Source organism: Pistacia vera, unplaced genomic scaffold (genome assembly GCF_008641045.1).
Source record: "Pistacia vera cultivar Batoury unplaced genomic scaffold, PisVer_v2 Contig491, whole genome shotgun sequence".
Taxonomy (NCBI): Eukaryota; Viridiplantae; Streptophyta; class Magnoliopsida; order Sapindales; family Anacardiaceae; genus Pistacia; species Pistacia vera.
Window position 1 is genome coordinate 331,110 of NW_022196325.1, and position 22,540 is coordinate 353,649.

Genomic DNA, 22,540 nt, shown 5'->3' on the forward strand with positions numbered 1-22,540 from the left:
TTGAGCCACTATCTTCAAGTCATTTTAGTGATGTCATAGGTATATATATATATATACATGATGTCATAGGTTGGAATATGTCATATTGACAATTTTCTTTCAATTTTTTTTTTCATAATTTACATGAAAAGAAAAGATATTATATATATATATAAGAAGTTGTCAATCTAACAGATTCCAACTTATGACATCACGAAAGTGACCTAAAGAGTGTGTGTGTATATATATATATATATATATATGAAAGAAGTTGTCAATTTCACAGATTCCAACTTATGACATCACGAAAGTAACCTAAAGAGTGTGTGTGTATATATATTCCCCCCCAAAAAAAAAACCCCCTATGACATCACGAAAAGACTATATATATATATATATTATAAATATAATATATATATATATATAAAAACGAAGTTGTCAATATGACAAATTCCAACTTATGACATCACGAAGTGACCTAAAATTTTTTTTTTTGTGTGTCTATATTAATATATGAATGAAAGAAGTTGTCAATTGACAAATTCTAACCTATGACATCACGAAAATGACCTAAAGATGTGTGTATAATATATATACACACACACACGAAGCATAGTTAGAAAATATAATCCAAAGTTTGTATAGTCTTACATCGTGTGTGATAAAGTTATTTATCATATACCATATAGTTGATACTGTATGTCAAATGTTTTTGGAAATATATTTTTTATATATTAATTATATTAAAGTATAATTGGTAAATATAATCCAAAGTTTGTATACGTTATTCAATTATTATTGATAAAGTTATTTTATCGAAAAATTTTAGATATTATTTAAAATTGATCTACTGTAAAAGCATTAAATATTTATATATATTAAAAAAAAAAGATTTATAATGTTAAAGTTTGAGGGCATGTGATGACTAAGGAATCGAAATGTATTAGTCATGAATTATTGATTAATAAGTGTATAATTGGAATTTGGATCCAATTAAAAGTGTATTAATGTTATTAAAAGAATTATTTTTATAAAATAATATTTTTGATTGAATATATTTACTTCAATATCATTCTAAGCATATCTATAGTAATTATAAATGATGAATTGATAAACATTAATGAATAAATTATTAAATATTAATTAATTAATATTAAAGTATCACAACTTAGGGTATATTAAGAAATGTAAGTGGTTTGTAATCAACCTTAAATTAATGACAAAAAACAAACTTAGTATTAATTATTTAATTAAAGATTTATAAATCATATTAATATTAGTATTTAATTTGATTCTTCTGTTACAATTAATGTTATTGTAACTACGGGCAAGCTCAAAAACTTCATTTTCCCAAAATTAATTCACCAGCTATACTTGATGTGTGTGTGTACGATAGGTATAATATTTCCAGAAACATTTGAAATACAATATCAAATATACCTTGTTCATGCCAGGTGTTGGTTGGTTAAAAGCAAAAAGACATTATCTCATGTTTGGTTAAAACTAATAGTAGTGTATCATGTGAACTGCCAGTAGTGTATTTGTAAAAATTTTAGGGTATATTTTTCATTTTTTTTTTTAAATTAATAAGAGGTCAATTAAATTTTACAGGATACTTGGAAAAGGAACTAGAATCTGCATTTCAAGTTCTGGTTCTAAGAACTGAAGAATCAAAACCGGTCGGTTCCGATCCTGGTTTAGCTCCTAGCAATTCTGGTGGATACCCAGAACCACTCACCCATACTAAAAACCATTAAATTTTGGTTTATTAATTTTTTTCATGGTATACATGGAGAGAGGTCTTTTAGAAAGTTTGAATATCTGTATGGAAGAAAAGTAGCCAGTATTATTGTAATAAGGGCAATACTGTGATGAACTTGAATGAAGTTGGATATATGTACAAATTATTATAACTTCTATACTCTTAATGTGAGTTTATGGGTAGGAGTGACATATCTTATTACGCCATATGATATAGTACTTTGGCCTATCTAATTTGTTGAAATTTGCCCTTTGATCCTCCAAACATAATATTTGCTTATAAATTGAGGGATAAGGTAACAATTCCTTGAAATTGAAGTCAAACCCATCTTGACTAAAATCTTTTTATTAATTTATTTATTTTAATATTTTCGTGGGTGTATGTGCCAAAAATCGTATTAGGTCTGACGAGGCCCAATAACAAAATAAATATATCACGGCTCAGTGCTTTAGCCTAATTTTAGTTGGGCTTATGCTTAAATCCATCTTGTGGATTGACCATCTTATGGGATGGCCCATTTTGTATGAAGGAACATTCTATGGGCAGGCCTGTTCTACGAGATGGATCACACATGGGTCAACCTTCTCCATGAGCTGGGTTACTTTATGAATTGAGCCACCTTACAAGCTGAGCTAACTTGTGCTTTGGGCCACTCTATGAGTTGAGCCTTTCTACAAGTCAAGCTAAATTGAGTTTCAGCCCATTAGTCCAGTTTCTTTTCAAAATAAGAATCAAAATTCTATCACCTGCCTAATTCATTCAAAAGCCAATATCTTACATGAATTAATACTCTTGAACCAACAAAGGCAAGGAATAAGAGTTCATTCCTAATTCGGACTCCTGTACCAAGTAAGACTTAGAGTCCTACTAGAACTCTAACCCTTGTGGTTCACTATTTAAACAGAGTTCAAGCCTCTCATTATTCATTCATAAATAACCCATAGCTCTAGCTATTAAATTCTTGATCTTAAGAATCACCGTCTTTCCGTACCGTAAAGCTTAGTTTTGACTAATTTTACCACCTTCAACAACCACAAAGTTGTGCTCTAGCCAATTTGTTATAGTCTTGCGCTAGCCACACCTATGGTAAACCCTTTCCCGCTCTGAGCCTCACTAAAATACCTTCAACTGTGCTAACTTTGCGTCAAAGTGCCTACGACAGACACCACACCAGTCCCCCGAGCCTGCACTTTCTCTATATAGGTCCATCCGATTGTAAGTGGCTCTCTTTTCACAAGATCTATCCTTTTTGAATCAACTGTAGATTTTACCATTGTAAGTAATTGATCTACCGTACGTAGCCAAAAAATTAATAATAAACCGAAAAAATCAATTACTTTTGCACCAAGATCCAAGTATTGAATACAATATTTTTCATGCTAAAAATAATCCTATATAAAACAATATTAATCCGTTCAAGGATTAGAAAACTTACGTACGTTTAGAGGCTCTTTCAAATGTCTCTGATTTGATTTCGCTTCCAATTTAATATAGAATCACACGAACGTTGATTCACACAAAGACAATTTGGAGAACCAACAATTATTTTGCTAGAACAATTTGTAGGTTTCAAGAATCAAGTAAAAATCAAAGAATGATTCTCTGATTCAATCTACCAAAACTGTAAAAGGAGAGCGAGGGTGGCTGGTGTTTTTTTTTTTTTTTTTAATTCAATCAATGAATAAAAAATCTTCACATTTGTTTTAATTAAGTTTCACTTATATAGTGTCACTTAATTAAAACCCTAATCCCATTGGGAATAGCCATGTATTCACATATTAATCCATCCTTGTAACCAAACACCCTTTTATGGTATTTTAGTTTTTATAATTATTATTATAATTAAAATCAATTAATATATATATTAAAATATATATTAACATTTAATTAATAATAATTCATTTAAATATATGTGAACACATATTTAAATATAATCTCACTAATTTTAATTTTAATCAGCAAAATTAATTGCACTGTGAGATTACCAAAATATCATTTCATCCTAAAAGATGAAAATTCCCCTTTCACAAACTTATTCTTAAATTATCTTCTAAGTGTGTGACCTATAGGTTTTTTATCTTATCGGCAGTGAACAAAATCATGATTAACACCAATTAATCGTCTCACTACACACAGACCAAGATTGGTCCCTAGTAAGGCATCATGATCACCTGATAGATTTGAATTTAGCAAAATAACTAAAAATCAACGATATGATTACCGTGCAATCAAATCATTTTATCATACGTTATCTCATCGAGGCTAAGGTATAATCAATTTGCTACAACTTTTAGCTTGGGAGGCAAGAATGAGCTAACTAGGAAATAAGGGTATGCCTTTTTTATAGGCAAGCTCTAACCCTAATATTCCCTTGGCATATGCTAAGGAATGTTCCCACTAATTTCCATTAATATCCATTATTTATAAATAAATAATTATACTTCACTTAGTGCCCAAGAAAAAGTTGTTTTTGGTATTTTATTATTATTGGTTTATTCATACAATAATATTTCACTATTTAAAATGCATATACACCAATATATTAATTTAAATAATGATTATTTATTCTTTTAATATACATACACCAATATATATATTTGAATAAATAAGTAATCTTACAAATTAAAATCCAATATTAAAATCAGACATAGGCAACAACCTTCAGAAATTTAATTGCATCATAAGAATTACCAAATTACCCTTTGCCTTGAAATGATGAAAATGGTCCTTACTCCAAATTTTCTTTCATTTGTCTTTTAAGTGTGTGACCTGTAAGCTCCTTGTTGTATCGATAGTGGGTAATATCACAATTGACACTCAATCAATTGTCTCATTACACGACCCAAATTGGCCTCTAGCCAGGAATCAGGAAGATCAGATTTAGCATATTAGCTACCTGTCAATGGTATGATTACTGTGTAATGAAATTCTTTCATCATCTATTATCTCATCAAGGTTTGAAGTACAGAAATAATGTCAACTTCAAATATGCTACCTTAATATGTTCGTATTCGGTAATTCAAACTAACAACTTAATTGAACTTGAGCATCAACTCAATTCCACTGTGGTCATAGTTTTGCAATAATTGTCATTTTATGAATTATTTAGCAAGATAAATTCTGATGTACCCAAGAGTGATGAATCATGTGTTGATCCACCATAATCATAGTGTACTTTTCAATGTAACCAATCACATTTGTACTGATAACCTTAAATAGGACTATGTTAGGCCAACGTCAAACTACACCGATATTTATACACGACGCTCTAGTGATCTCAAGTCTAAGGATCACATGCACCACCATTCGTTAGAGGATATATTCCATAGACATTGGAGTTACCATCTATATGGAATTCTCTAGTTGATCGTGTCTAGTGAATTTGCCAACTGCAAGCATCTATGCATTGTACCAAGTTGTCACAAAACAACTTTAACATGTAAGATCTATTACTATCTTTTGATAGGATTATTCAATACTATGATGGTCTTACCGTATTATCTGTGCTCTTATTTTAGGATAATATTAGGGCTACGAATGATTTCTAGAATGACCATCTAATGTGATCCTAGGATTCTTACAATTAAGATTTAAAGCATTTGATACCCTCATCGCGATTCAACCATTCTAAGGACATATATTATAACATATCTAAAATACAATTTATGTAATATGGTCAAATTGCTTTTTATTAATATCAACATGTTTTTACAAGTAGTCAAGTACTACAATTTGATTGGCTTTAGGGTGTCTACCTAACATCACCGTCATTCGATCTCATCACCTCCATTCGCCCTCATGTGCGCACTTGATCTTAGCTCCATTCAACCTTACGTTTTCATTTGCTGTCATCACCTCCATTCGGTTGAATCACCTTCATTCAGCCAAATCACATTTAGTCGAACTCATCACCTCCATTTAGCCAAATCACATTCATTTGGCCTCATCACCTTCTTTCGGTCTTATCACCTCCATTCGACCTCATGTGATCACTCAGCCTTAGCTCCAGTTGGCCTTATGTTTTCATTCAGCCTCATAACCTCCATTCAGTTGAATCGCCTTCATTGGGCCAAAACACCTCTATTCGGCTAAATCACATTCATTCGGACAAACCATGTCCATTCGACCTCATGTGATCACTGGTGCTCAGCTTTATTTGGCCTCACCACCACCATTCAACCTCATCACCTTAATTCGGTTGAATTACCTTAATTCGGCCAAATCATATGTATTTAGGACTTCATCAGTAGACACCATTGTGCACAATTCTATCAGATCTCGTTCCGTCAATAACCTTACCAAGCTTGAACCGATTGTATGATCATTGTTAGTTATTTTGGTATTCATATAATCAAGTACGACTCCCGACGTATGACTACTCAAGATTTTAGCTTGAATTCGTATAGCATTATCAAGATGTTCAAGCAATGTGGATAGCCTAATAGCTGGTGACTCTCGTACGTAGTTGAAGAGAGATGCTAGTACATGAATAATTATAGCCTCAATTATATAAGAACCAAGGCCTAATAGATAAAATAAATCTTCATGGGATAGGACACACTTCGCCTATCTAAGATAATCCCTAGCTAAAAAATTTTTCTCATCTATTATTATTATTTTTTTTTTTTTTAATTAATGTCATAGACCTCTTAAAGATATTATTTTCTTCAAAACACATTGTGAGCTCCTCGATATTAAACTACAATTGTAACAATTCATCATTATTATCATTATCATTATCATAATTATTAAGTTTTCTTTATTTACTCTCCATCAACAACTGAAAAACAACTTCATGATATTGATCATGAGCTTCGCCCCTTTTTATACAATCATTTTGAACCACTAGGAGCATTCTGTAGAAATCATCCTAGAACAAAGTCAATGATGGGTCCTCTCCAGTACCAAAGGTGAACAATCTATGTATGAGAATATATTATAGCTCAAGGGTACAATATTAGATCTAGTATCGCGACTAATTTCAATTAGACTCACAAAGCTACATTTCCAAGGAATAGGCCACATTTTTAAAGCAACGAGGGGCTTTAAAAGAGGAAGAATTTTCATAATTAATTAATTTATGTATAGTAGTAAGCAACAGATCTCCTAGCTTTCTAAGATATCAGGGGGCCAGCTCTATGGCCGATTTCCTACTGGTTACTGTAGCTTTCAGGCTCCTTCTTCCTTCTTTAGTGTCCCGACCTTTCACTTTCTATAAGTTGTACGTATCGGTGTATGTACGTATTAGGGCATGTACGTATCGGTGTATGTACGTATCAGGGTGTGTACGTATTACCAAGCTATATTGCCATACCTTAGGACCTATCGCTAGGACCTCCTATTGTCATACCCTAGGACCTATTGCCTAACCATTTGAAGTTACAAAAGATAAGGTTTTCAATCCTTGCCTCTATAATCTAGTTTTTTTTTTTTTTTAATGGTGTTAAATATATAAAATACTACACCTTACTATGAGAGGTAAAACTATATTGGGAAATTTGTATAGGAGTCCATTATATATACAATAAAGAAAGCATTATCTTTCTTTAAATATATAAAATATGATATCACTCATGATGTCAATAGGTCTTTCCCCTTGAAAAGTCACAATATATGTGATATCCCTAGAGTCAGAATATATTTACGGTTATTATCACCCTAAGGAGTCACATTATGGTATATATTAGTAAGGAAAGCGAGCAAGGTTTCAAATTTCTAAAGACACTTTCTAGTAGATTTTCTTGTAGCTCCTCTTCTTTCTTTTGGGAGTACGGATTTCACATGGTTGATTCGTGAATAAAATACATGAGACTTGGTCCTTGTTGTGAAGAAGACTCTCTTTTTCTAACCAGCTAGGATAGATCAAAGAATAGATTAGATCTAGCCATCTCTTTATAGTAGCTCCTCCTGCAAGGGGAATGTAGGTTGTTCATTCGCTTTAGTCTACTAATAAGCCAAAAGTCCCTCTCGATTGTCTACTTTATCGAGCTCTCTGTTCATTTCATCTAGCATCAGACATACTATTCTATTTTTTTTCATTCTAAGTGCAAAACCATCGACTTTCATTGATGTAAGCCCTTCTATCCCGATCTGACTTAGTGGGGCGTTGATTCAAGGTCTTTTGCGACTCATTTATGCCATCATATTAGCTTAGAGGCTTATCCCACTTCCAACAAATAAAGTTGATTATATCTGATTCTGAAGATAGTGCAATCCTTATTTTATACCGCTTTGAGAGCTGCCCATTATGCAAGGCACATAAGGAATCAACCTTTTTTTTAGCCCCTTTTTTGTCTGTTCTTGGTTTCTAATGCCACGCTTTTCATATATTTTCGAGTCTCATGATTCTTGATTTCAAAATATCTAACAGAGATGAGAGAACACCATTTGCACTCCTAGAGTTCTTTTTCCAATAATCAAGCTTGTGTGTCTCTAATGCAAATAAGGAATGCAAGATCAAATAGTAGTGTTCGCCCAAAGGATCCTTTACTGGACCGATCCCCAGGGATGAAGTCAACTTGCTACTAATTGAGCATAAAGAAAGTTTGCTTTGAACATGAATGAAACGTGCTATTCGAGAAGGGTTGTGTTGTTTGTTCAAGCTAACTTATTTGAACATTCATTCTAGGTTCAAAAGTGTCTACTTTTTCTATATAGAGTCCAAAACAAGGATCTCATTTGTTTCAAGCACCAATAGACCTCTCGAGCCTAAGAGTGCTCCTCGCTCTTGCAAATGAGTTTGCTTCCCTTTCAAAGCAAGATGAGAAGGAAGGGGACTGTAGCAGTGATCGATCATGGGTAAAAATCAGGAAAAGTTTACTAATAAAAAAACATATGATGATCAATCGAATTGACCTTAAGGCAGTAGGCTACAGGGTCTCCTCTCCAAGTAACCGTTGTCGTATCTAGGCTTGTCAATCAATCCAACAGGCACTCTGTAAACTACTTAGTTCTCTCCTTTAACAACTCATCTCTACACAGCAGTTTACCAAGTGAATGAAAGCATTTTACCATTTTATACTAAGCTATTTGTGTTCATTGAGTTCCTTCTCGTCATAGTTCAAGATCGAGATGGAGAAACATATGAAGATACAGATCCATAGCCAATGGACTGGGTCAAACCAACACTATCAGAGAATCAAACTTTGATTGGAACCCCTGCCCTTGATGATGCTAAAGAAATTGCTAGCTTTGATGTCTCTTAGCCTTAGTTATTGGTCCTACTGCTATTTCCATTAGAAACTAGCGCTGCTAGAAGGTATTATGCTGGCAATGGAACTCAATTTGCGATTGGTAGAGAAACGTCAGGGTGCTAGATCCACTTAGGCACTAACCCTTGCTCCTATTGCTTGCTTTGTTTATTGGTCTTTATCTTACGCTATGGGTGCTACTCATTTCGCCATTTGTGGTGTTAGTTCAAGGTCATCAATTGAATCGACTACTTCTTTTTAAGAATCTATTGATAGTTGGATATTTTAGCTCAATTCTCAAACGTAGGTGGTTAAAAGCATTTTGCATAGTTTGATTAATTGTTATTTGATAGACATACGGACATTTGTGTTCGAAATGTTAATTAACTAAGGGTAAAATGTAAACAAAAATTGGATTAATCCTGCAATCTCAAAATAACACCTTTTCACTTGGTAATTGGATTACCCCAATATAGCTAATAGAATTTAAGATGGGTCTAACTCCTTACCTAATACGACCTTGTTGATTGAGAGGATTACCCCCTCTTATAAACCAGTACACTTAAGTGTGCCTAGTCAGTGTGAGACTCTAATACTTTCCCTCACGATTAAACTCATATGTTGAGTTATACCTACTTGAGTAAGCCTAGTCGGTACGAGACTCCAACACTCCTCCTCATAGTCAAATTCATATGTTAGGTCATACCTGTTGATGGAGATAGTTATTCGCTCTAACTCTTCACCGCTAGTCAAGTACTCATCTCAACTAGGTCTAGCTTTGATACCATGATAGAATTTGAAGTGGACCTGACTCCTTAGCAAATAAAACCTTGTTAAATGGGAGAATTACCTCCTCTTATAAACCAACAGGCTTGAACATGCCTAATCGATGTGGGGTTTCAACAATAGCTTATAGTAAACACAATTAGCATTAAAAGATTATCAGAATCTTTGATTACCTAAATACCAAACATGGTAATATCCCCTTTTTGAGATAGATCACTGATGTAATCTTCTATTACTGCTAACAAAATGGCCCCTTATAGACATATATTAATGATAATATGTAATTGAAATTTTTCTTTTTCTTATCTTTTTAATTAACCACTCATCATAAGATTCACAACTTCGATAAGAATTAGATCAAGAGAGAAGGTCTAGATTATGTAAAATAAAGGAAATAAAAATAAATAATCACTCATATACAAAGACAAATAAGAACGAAAAGAAAATTGACCACATGAAAAATCACATGTGAGCATATATAAATAAATTTACGAGTCTATCGTTCACAACAAAGCTCTGTTTTAAAAACCAAACCAGTCCCACTGAGACCCGACAGCTTCTCCGATCCAGTTCAGGTCTTAAGGGAGTTTTCTAATATTTCAAAATTATAAGGGTTAATTGTAATTTTATAGGGGTATTTTGGAGATATGTCAAACGCTTAGGAATTGATTGGTAAATTTTTTGAAGTATTTTTGAAATAAATAAAAATTTTTAGAAACTAATCTAAACTTTTTTAAGAGAATTTTTGTAACATATTAAAATTTGAGGGATTAATAGTAATTTTTTAAAAATAAAATTGTCACTGAAGTCAGCAATCCAACCGGTTGGACCAGTTGACCCGTGACCTGGACAGCGAAACGGGTTGCCCTCCAGTCCGGGCTTTAAAACAATGAACAAAAGACATTTCTAATTAATACATTTGGGACAAATGGGAATAAAACCGAAAAGAAAGAGAACACAACTTACAGTATTAATATAGTTCAATAATTTACAACAACAATATGAAAGAACATAAATTCAATAAGTATTGCCTATAAGGCTTTGTACAAACATTCACATCTTCGATGTCTCACCTTTTTTGGAAGTTCAACCGTCCTATACAAATCGCGAAAAGAGATGCAAGAACAAGAGGAAAGATGAGAAGAACAACACCTGTAATAGGCAAGCGATCATGATGAAAACCGAAGTAATCTTTTAAGAAGGTTGATACGCTTTTTATTTCTCCATACACGCTAATTTTCTTGTCGATATCTCCATATTGTGATGTGATCAAACCGTTTAGTGTCCAAGAAGTAGGAATTATATAATACAACCAAACCCACCATTTTGGAATTTGCTGCAAAGAAAATAAACATTTTCGAGTCAACTTAGATGTATAGATGTATAAATTTAGAATGGATATGGTTCATGTACTTTTCTTGGTAGATTTTAGTAGCTCACCGGTTCAGGAATGAGGAATCCAGAAAACAGATTGAATAAGGTGTAAAAAACAGAGGATACAATAGAAGCAACCATGTGAGTCGGTGTCAATGCCACGAGTAGCATTGCAAGATAATTGTAGTACATCATATTAATGAACATCGCGTAGAACACCCAGAAAACCTTATACACCGACCAATAAAATCCAATCATCGGATAGGTGATGATCACATAAATAATTGCTTGAAGACATAAATAAGGAAGCTCAACAGTCACCTGAAAAATCAAGCATACAAACATAATAAGACAATATAATCAAAGTAATGTGATCAATTTTACTAGTGTTTTTGCAAATACATAAAACGATATGGAAAATAAACTAAGCAGAGTTCATAATGTTGAGCTCAACTTTTAAGAAGTTTCAACATTATTGTACCTGTGCAAATGAATAGGCCCAGGGAGAGTACATTCCTGCAAATTTTTCTCGGTACATGACATTGCGCTCTGTTGCAATACAGGGTATAGCGGTTGAGCAGTTATTGATGCCCATGAATATCACCGAAACATAAAATGCACCAAATATATTGAATAAGCTCTGCTGGGTATCTCTGCCAGATTAAATTGAAAATGAAGAAATCAAAGTAAGATACTTGCAAACTATAGCCAAGGGCAATACTGAATTGTGTCTTATTAGGGATAGTCAGCACATCTAAAGAGAAAGAAATGGAACCAGAAAACTTTTTGTGATCACTAATTTAATTCAAGGATAAGTTTTAGGCCAATTCACCAAACTAGTTGCTCGGTGCTCAGCCACAATCAGGGATTCATATATAATAAAATTGATGATAAATGTTTATCATAGCTAACAAACAAACTTACATGTCCTTTCCATGGTCCCAAAACAGTACACCAAAAAGCAAAGATGCTATAACTGCGTGCACGAGTCGGAATAAGTTGTATGAAGGACTTCTCCAATAAGACAAGTTCTGTTTCCATAGACAAGATGTGTATTGCACCCAACCACTTTGTGCAAAGCGGGTTGGAAAGTGCAAATCTTTTGAACCAGGAGGTGGAGTACTCAACTCCCTCACAAGAGCTTTCGTGTGCCTATAAACAGTGAAATTAATATCCAAAAAACTAAATCAATAGTCGATTTTTATCAAATATAATTTTGGAATGTAAATCAAATATATGCAGGATCCTTTCCCATTCTCTTCAAGAAAGATAGACTCAACCAGCAGTTCAAATGTTCATGTCACATTGAGTGAGCATGAAAATAAAATCACAGAACAGCCTTCACTTATGATTAAATTTGAGGCAGTGACGAGGTATTAAACTTAGCACATAACTCACATTCTAACATTTATTCATCAAAACAGAAGCTTTGTATTGAACTTACTCATATAAAGCAGAATTGTGTATATTTGTGCCAAATCTACACCAAGTTCAACTTCTGAAGATGGAGTGTGAGCTCTAAATCCATGTCGCTGGATTATAGTTATCTCTGATCTTCGGCACCCCAGGGATTGCCTATCAGTTAAAGTTGTTTAGTCAAAAATTTATGAAAGACTAGCCACAAGAAGCAGGTAGGTGGAAGAGCATATTATGAATACTATCTTCCCAAATGATATCCCAATTTTTCATCCCAAGTGATGTTACCTTAGGGGCTTTGATGTGTAAATGAGGAAGTTCAGGTGTTAAATGATATGTCAACGTCACATGAGATGACAAATCATTTCGGATGGGAAATTTGGGATTTTATTTGGGAAGAGTATTATTACTCGGCATATTATAGTACAACTATATTGATGGAAACTAACCTCAAAATACTCTATAAGCCTACATGAATTCTTTCCCAATGGTCCAGCATAGCTGAGCGTCCACCCCTTTTCAAAAGGATCAACGCATTTAAAATACAAAGGTTATGCATCAATAAAGCATTTAACATTATGAACTGAAGCAAGAAAAATCTTAAAATTATCTAGAAAATGTTTGAAGCATCATATTATTCAGCTATTAAATTTCTAAAGTACTCAAATTATAATTCACAGACAAATTCTAATTTTACATTTCTTAAGTAATTGGAAATTTGATTTACCTCATCAAATGCTTCAAATATTGCAATGCTTGGTTGGTGAATAGTGCAAACAATTGTCCTTCCTGTCTCAACCACATTTTTCACAGCTCGCATGACAATTGCTGCGCTCGTGCATCTAAACCACTCGTAGGTTCATCCATAAAGATTATAGAGGGGTTGGCAACAAGTTCGACAGCTATGGTGAGCCGTACGTTGCTCAGTAGATAGACACTAACACCTGGTAGCCAACTAAGGCATCCTTAATTTCATCAAGCTAATGACTCAAGGACTTGATTCACAAATTCCGTTAAAACATGTCAGCCACTTAATTATATGTTACCTCAGACCAATTAATGAAAACAACATTAATAGTCTTCTTACTGTCTTAGTTTTTGTGTTAATCTCAGGAGACAAACGGTAGCCAAGCAGAAAAAATCAGAGACTTCTACAGTGATTGAGGAGAATGTACGTCGGTTTGCTCACAATAACCTGAAACTCTTGAAAATGTTTCTTGAACTTAGGATAACCACCAATTTTTATTCCCCCTCAATATAGCCAGTAGTTTTTCTTCCTGCCAGAAACATCTAGAAGGTGGATTTTCCAGCTCCACTAACACCCATTAATGCTGTGAGAACACCAGGCCTTAATGCACCGGTAACATCGAGAAAGTAGTTGGAGTTTCTTCTTCTCCTAAAACCAAAGGGAAGTAAAGGAAAGTTAAAGACAAAAAAATGCAGAAATGAGTGTGTGATATCTATGCCTTTAAATATCATCAATGCAAATAATTGTGAATGCAGATTGGTAAGGAATACCCCAGGGATGTCAACATAGTATTCACATCCTGAAATGCTACTGATAGGGGTTCAAAAGGTAAGACCATCCCGCCTGTTAATAAGATAGACAGTACAGAAAATATTGTCAAACATTAAAGTGAAACAAAATAAACTGGAACAAAAAATGCACAATAATCGAACTGAAAGTAAGAAAATAATCACCTTTCGTACGAGAATTCTTAGACTTTTCTTCCAAAGTTTACCATCATTGGAATTTGACTCCTTGAATCTTGGCCAACTTTTCTTGTGAAATCATCGCACGAGATAATCCAGGAGCTGCATTTGTATTTAGCTGGGTGAACAAACCAGAGTGGCATTTATTTTCTTAAGTTAATATATGTAACCAGATGAACTTACGCTTTAAGAAACTTAAGGCCAAGATAAAGCCAATGTTGAAAAGTAAAGTGAAGCCAAACAAGGCGCCCAGTGCATCCAGAAATAATATTCATCAAAGTTTAATCCACGGCTTTCAAGTATTTGTGTCCCTATGGTAGTGTTTGTGGGCAGCTTCTACAATAACATTAAGAAGCACACAAGAAATGAGTTACTTTCTCTAGTTTAACATAGATAAAAGTACCATCTAGCTATCAACATAAGAAATAGTTTAAAGAACTAATAGTTCATTAGCTTACAAGATTGTTGCACAGTTTTCTTGATTAAGGAACCAAAAAGTGTTCCTGAGAGCTCACCTTTTGCCACCGAGGAGCAAGAAATTCATTTACAGAAAGGCCTATCTCTCCATATGAAAGAGGGGAAACCCAAAAACCCCACTTCAACCACCCAGGCATGGAGGCTGCAACCAATAACAAAAGCATAGTTATACTTTTGGATGATGATTCTAAAATCAAATTGGAGAAGTCCAAATGCCTTACGATGTGTGATAACGAAACCACTAAAAATAAGGACTACTAATACTGCAAAACCCCGGCTGTCATAGCAGCATCCAAAGTCTGGCAAACTGATGCCAAAAAGCGAAACATGATATAGGGTAAGGTGCACACCAAAAAGTAGAATGAGCTGACGGAAGAAACCTAAAATACAGCAACAATTAATATCAGAAACTCAGCCACCAAAATAAGAAGCTTTTGCAGCCACCCTTTTAAATAATTTGAAGAGTTAATTTCAGCATATTGTTGGAATTTATATCCTGGTAGTAAATTTTCTTTTACTTTGCTACACAGATTAACAAAGCTAATCCTAAGAATCAGTATGCTGTCATTGGGAATGCTTGATGAAAGCTTTAGATATTGAGGCACTGTTGATGATCGAAAATAGGTGATGTAATGTAAAAAATCGATAAAAAGATAAAAGAAACAGAAAAAATCATATCTTCTGTACGAAAGGATACAATGCACTAATAAACATGCCTTTGGAATTGAAACTCACCTCTCGGCCTCAGGGCTGTACCCAATGACATAGTAAGTAAGGCATGTCCATGTCACAGATCAATTACTGAAGAGGAATTCAAAATAGTGGCTGGAATTGCATAAGCCCAAGCTGGGTAAAAGCACACTTTTCTGTTTAAAGAACACTGGAAGTTGCTGTAGGCAGAGACAACTCTGGATACCATCAACGAGAAGTATCAGAGTCCAAAGAACAGGGCACCATGTAGTAAGTTGCATGAAGAACATCAATATACCATCTAGTCGCAAAATACAGTCATGGAATAGTTGCAATGATAACAATCTGTACAGAAGTTCCTTACTGTTTCAAATTTTCAAGCCTTTGCACAAGTAATTTAAGAATACAACATATTGAAAAAAAAAAAATCACTGAACAAAAAAAAAAAAAAAAAAAAAAAAAAAAGGAAGGAAAATTATAGAATGTTTAGAAGAACCTGGGTTGTGTTTGAACACATAGATAAAAGAATCTCTTCAAGAAAGATACTCCCTGAATGCAAGCTCTAAATAGTCCTGAAAGAGAATACACATTGAAGGAAAGAGCATCCTTGTGGCTTTTGGATTTATCATACGGCACTGAGAGATCCTCATCAAGCTTCTTGCCAAGTAGAGATTCCTTGAATTTTGACAGAACAATCTACTGAAACATACTGGTAAGGATCTTCAGTGCGGTACCAGTATTGTGCTTGATCTTTTCTAGATATTACCTGCCAGAAAAAAAGAATTAAGATAAAAGTTGAACCACTACTTAGATGGAAAAGAAATGATTGTAAGTTGTAATGTACTTCTCCTGAAGAAAGTCAGCTACACCTTTCTTTGAGGACACCTGAATCCACAGTCCTCAAAACTCTACAACTTGATCACGTGGTCTTGATACACAACCTCCTCTGCCATCAAAATGATGTCATCAAAGAGTTCAAAGGTTTCTGGAGCTGGCTGAAGAAGTGAAATCAATACGGTAGCATCTGTAATATGCACAACTGCTGCAGACAAGCAACAATCTGATATGCGTTGAACTGTCTAAACCATTTGATATTCATCCATAAATAGGGCTTTTGTGGGACCAACAACCATCTCCCCTGCATAATTTAATGAAAAAATGTCTTCTAGGTTTTCATCAAATGCATCTAATCTTTAATTCAGTTATTTCATAAACATTACTACCAAGTGAGACATGGAGCAATGCATTGTACAAAATGCTAAAAATAAATCTACAAAAATTACCTGTAGTTAGTCTCTTTTTTGACCTCCAGAGATGCCTCTTCTCATCTCATCTCCCACCATTGTGTCAGCACAGATATCGAGTCAAGGACCTGCAAGCCACAAAGACAGTAACATATAAACTTAAACATTTTCACAGATACAAATCAACCATATAAGTATGGTTACAGTTCAATAAGACAATACCTTTAGAACATGATCTGTTTGAAGGGTAGTTTTTGTTCCTTTGGCGAAATGTGCTGTTAAAACACCATTGTCATGAAAAATTTCTACTGTACCAACAGCAAATAGAACAAAACATCAGCTTAAACTAGACAAATACTTATGTAAGTATCTACATCGTGATCGGAACAATTCCTGCCTCTTCTCTCTTTTACTGACCTCCATCATCATATCTGCACAGGCAGAAAAAATACTCGACCCATTAATACTTGTAGGAAGTGATAAGGTGGCTATGACTAAAACTCCATTAAATAACTTTAAGGAAGCCTACCTCCTCGGTTTCCAACACCAACATCGGGCAGAAAAATAAGTGTTTCCCTCACAGATTTCTGCTATATGCAGATCTCTTGGCTTATATAAGCTGACGTTTTCTGGGGAACAAATTCGTCCAAACGTAACCATTGTAGGAAACTTCCCCAGCCACCTTTGAAGAAAACAGAAGAAAATGAGTACATTAGGACATCAAACTAAGATAGCACACAATGGATAAATAAATTAGCTGAAAATATTATTTACTTTTTCTCTTGCATCAAGCTAAATGTACATAAACATATGGCTAGGAATAGACTGATCCTTTTTAAAAACTGACAGGGTAAAAAAAAAAGTAGGTTAGATTCTCTTTGTGATATAAAGGCGATGAACTTTGTTGTGAGCAGAATACAACCGTACAGTACAAGAGTAAGGTATAATCAAATACTACAATATTAAAAAACCTATTAAAAATGTCAATGTGATGCCCCGGCTTTCTTTATGATTTCTACATGCTTCTACAGGTTAGAGCTTAGTTATAGATTCATGCATATGACTGATTCTTAGACAGTAACATTCCACATGTATTTAAAATGATGGTGAGTTGCAAAGAAATTCGAAACCTTTAGAGATTTGTCAAGATTGCTGAGAGAGCCTTTAACAAGGTGGTCTTCCCGCAACTGGGGGGCCAGCAGAAGGGTCATCTGCAATAACTCAAGCAAACTTAAGTACACTTTGGTTTTATATCCCCAACACCTTTTAAATTTTCCTCCAAAAAATTCTACAGAAAGAGGCTTTCTTCATCACTTTGGTGTCAATCAGAATTTAGTCTGTTCTTGATAGGGCATCAGAGTGAAACTTCCTAGTTTTCTATCAACTTTAGTAAAAACATCAAGTGCAACAAAAATCGACAAGTATACATAAATTGGGTGAGCAGAACACCACAAATTTGCTTAACAAATAAAATTGCTAAGCACTAAGCATCTATGATCTAAGGCGTTTTCATTAAATTCTATTTAGATTCCACCATTAGGATTTGAAACCATGGTTAAAAGCATGGCACATGCCAATACAGAGAGAGTAGAATTACTAAAAAGTGTAAATGTTTAAACACCTTTATTACATGACAGTGCTCCACACATACTGGTTCTAATAAAAGAGAATGCTATAAAAATTGAGTTTTACCTATGCTTAAATATATGATTAGTCCTTAGATAAGAAATTAAATTCTTACAAATAAGTTCACTGCAAAGGATCTTCAGAAGTGAAGAAGCATCAAATAGAATTAGAAATATCAAGATCCATTATAAGTCAAAGGTAACATCAAATTTAGAACAAGCATTGGAACTCCAAAAAGACAATTCAGATATAATATTGGCAAATCGTATGGTTGACACGAAGGGATCATGTCAATTCATAAATGAGTTAATTGACAACATAAATCTTAATATTACATACCAATAAATTTAATATTACTTCCAGGCTTAACAATGCCACTGATCATTAATGATGGTTATCTTAGCTTGATTTGACTTTGAACCTATAAGCTTGGGGAGGAACTGTAAAACAACGTCAATTTCAACTAACCAATAAAATCATCCAAAACTGCAAGGTAAGCTGCATCTAAAGAACTTTTAACAATGAAAGAACTAAGGCAGGAACTAATTAATGCTCTCGTTTTAATTTTACAATCATTATAATCAGATAGACATTATGGATTCAATGTAGCTCAAGCAAAATGAAATACTACCAAAAGCGAATGTTTAAGAGAATTCCATAGAGTTGGAAGGGGCTTTCCATGAACAATCTCACAATCAGCTTCCACACTGAAATTCTTATATCTCACCTCTACAGTTGGCAATTCCACACCAACTCTACAAAATTAAAACAAGATAAGCCGTTAGTTGTAAACAATTGCAGACAACAACTGACTACAATACGCACTGAGAAAGAGGGAAAATATGAATTAACAATCTTAGCATTCAAATAAAGTAAAACCAAATGCACAGGGCAAATTGACACAGCTTATAAGTACTTCTCAATTCAGTAGCCTTGTGTTAAGAAAACTACATTTGCTCAACTAAAGGCTGAGTTTAAATCTCATAAGGCAAACCAACTCAATATATCAAAAATTGAGCTTCCAGTAGCATATTAGTAAGTTACAAACTTGCAACCAAAATAATTCAACATGAATACTTCAATTAGCTATAAATACTTCAGTTAAGTAGATTTCTTCCAAGTAAATGGTGGATTTGTTAACAGCGTGTTGAAATTAATTTCAGAAGATCACAGTAAAAAAATGAACTTTCAATAAGCACATTAAGTAAGTTACAGACTTGCTTGCAACCAAAACAATTATAACAGAGTACTTCATAAGCAGATTCCTTCTAAGTGGACCACATTCCTAACTAATGTTGAGCTGAAACCTCATAAAACCACCGTAAAAAACAAAACTTTAAACAAGCACATTAACAAAGACTCAAACTTGGCAAAAACCCAGATCATAAAATTCCAAATCCGAAGACATACAAACACTTACAGCTCAATTCTTTCTCTGATCTTCTTCAACAACTTCAGATTATCATGCTCAATATGCTTAATAAGCTTCTCAATAAACCCACGCCTCTCAACCGGACCAAGCTTCGTGACATCAACCACCCTCTTCCTCTCACCATCCACAACCTTCCCTTCTTCCTCCTTGTCGAACAAAGAAGACTTGAGCCGGTCAAAAGTCGGCAGTCTCTCAATGGCAGCCCATTGCTGAGCAATTTCAACATCAGAAACAAGAGTATCATCGTCATCCTTCCCGGTGCCTCTTTGACTTGAAGATGTCTTACGCCTCAGAGAAGACTTTAAGCTTCTTCCGAGCTCAGTTAGACTGATTCTCACTGACTCTATCTCGTCTGTACCGACATACTGCGCCATTCTTGAGGCGTTTGTTCACAGATGTGAAATGTGAAAGGTTGGTGGTTTGTAAATTTATCATCTATTCATCTGGCTCGTGGCTTCTATCCATTATCAGTAGTAGTAATCATTAAGATTATCCGGACCTACGTAAAAGATTTTTAAACTTAATGACTATTTTACCCTTGTGGATAATTTAAATTTTCAAATAGATTTTATTTTTTCATTAGGAGAGAGAATCTGATAGATTTTTATGTCTCAATTTATTCCCCTTTTTTAGAAAGTGGATTTATTCTTTTTTTTCTTTTCAAAATTGAGAAAAAAACAGAGGGACAAAAATGTAAAAACAAATATTTGCCATATTGGAAATGCTATGGTACCTTGCGTTTGTGCTTGCGTACTATGACAGCTAAGTTATTCTTCATGATCACAAGGTATCCTTCTTTAACATATTAATATTTGATTTATTTTTTAAATATTTATATTTGACCTTTTTAACTGTCTTACCCTTTTTATAAATGATTATACATACTTTAATTCTAATTAAGGAAGTCAACTTCATATATAAGTCATTAATTAACTTCAACTAATAATAATTTATAAGGAATACATAATAGCACGTGTTAAAAAGGAAGATTCTTGCTTATATATTCTTTTGAATTATGCTTAATTAAGGTGATTAGAGGCTAGAAGCTTCGAGAATCAAACATGAAATTGAATGTATTAATGGTGGAAACCACCATGTGAACATCAATTAAAAAAAGAAAAAGTCATAATACGGATAAAGAAAATGAAAGATGAAGAAAAGAAAGCATTTAATGGGTAGCTGCTTTTCCAACTGGAGAGTAAGGTGCAAAGTGTTTTGCCATCAAAGGAGTCAAAAGTACATCAAAAGTTGATGTGAAGAGTGTAATACTGTATAGTCATACCGGATACAATATTTGGTGGGTAACGTTACTTTAGAGACGTCTTTAGATCATATTTTAATAAATAATTGAATCGTATTTTGAATTTTGATAGTTTATCAAGAACGCAATAGTTTTTCCTTATAGGGTTTTTCTTATTTAGATGAAAAAGCTAAAATATATAGATCATGTTACATAATTATAAGATAATAGATTTCTCATTAGAGATATTGCGATGGAGAATTATTATATTATTGCCTTAATTAGACTGTTGATTATGAGGACTATTAATGGAGATATTTTATAATTTATCTACCATCAAAAGCAAAAAATTGAAGTCAAATTAAAATTGGATTTGAAGAATGCATGTTCATATGGATGTTACAGATCATTACGTTACATGAGAAATTTTTATGTCCACAAATTGTTGTGGTGTCCATTTGAAGTTGTAGAAGGCTGCTATATATTAAGAAAATATTTTTGATAATTTTTACTTTTCAAGAAAATATTAAGGGGGTGTTTGGTTTGGGGTTATGTGAGATTATTAAGGTTATATCTTCTTATATTACTTGATTACCACGTTTAGTTATCAAGTAATATAAGATTCCAGTAATCTTCAAATACCAATAGTATTACTTCCGTTTTCTTAGGTATTATAAGATTATCAGGGTAATTTTTTTTTGTTACAATTCTACCCCTTATTAATAAAATTTTAAGACAATAATGCTCTTATTTTTAAATTTATTTACATGAGTCTTGCTTTTACCATTTCATCCCAATTTATTAATTTTTTGGACAAAATTACCCTTAAAATCAAAACAAATTTCAGCTTACCCAAGCCGCCACCCCGACCCACCTACTGCAGCCTGCTGTCAACCAAACCACCACTGGCCGCTGTAGGATGTCACCTAGAGTCGCCGGGAGTAGCCCACCATCATCATGAGGCTCCGATATGGCCGTTTCTAGCCATATTGATGGCCGAAAAGGCCATATCAGGAGCAGATCTGGCCGAAAATAGCCAGATCTATTCTGGCCATTTCCGACTAGATTGATGGGTCTGGCAATTAACAGTCAAACCCTTGGCCTTTATCAGCCATATCTGAATGAGATATGGCTATTAATGGCCAGTTCTATTCCAACCAGATCTAATTTGATATGGCCATTTTTAGTCATCAATATAGCCAGAAACAGCCATATCGAGGCCTTCCGATCACGGTGGGCTACTCACAGCAACTCTAGTTGACTTTCGGCGACTTTCGACAGTGGTTTGTGGTGGCGAAAGGGTGATGGGGGTGATTTTGTTATAAATTAAAGTTTTATATAAGCAATGGTGTTTAGCTAATAAAAATAATATTATATTAATATTTAAAAAGAGAGCAATTTAGTAATTTAAATAACATACTCACTAATTTATTCCTCCTAACTAAACATATTAATATAACATACCCACCCATTTATTCAAACTAACCAAACACATTTTCCTAAAGATTCTCAATATTCTTTAAGGTAATATAAGATTCTAGTAATCCAACATTCTCAGTAATCTAATATTCCCTGAACTAAATACACCCTAATAGTATATATGAAAGAGAA

The 22,540-nt window shown here is 33.8% G+C and overlaps 1 pseudogene; it reads right to left on the minus strand.

The window, feature by feature from the left end:
* Positions 1 to 10,652: 10,652 nt before the first annotated feature.
* Positions 10,653 to 20,127, minus strand: LOC116105013 (annotated as a pseudogene).
* Positions 20,128 to 22,540: the final 2,413 nt, after the last annotated feature.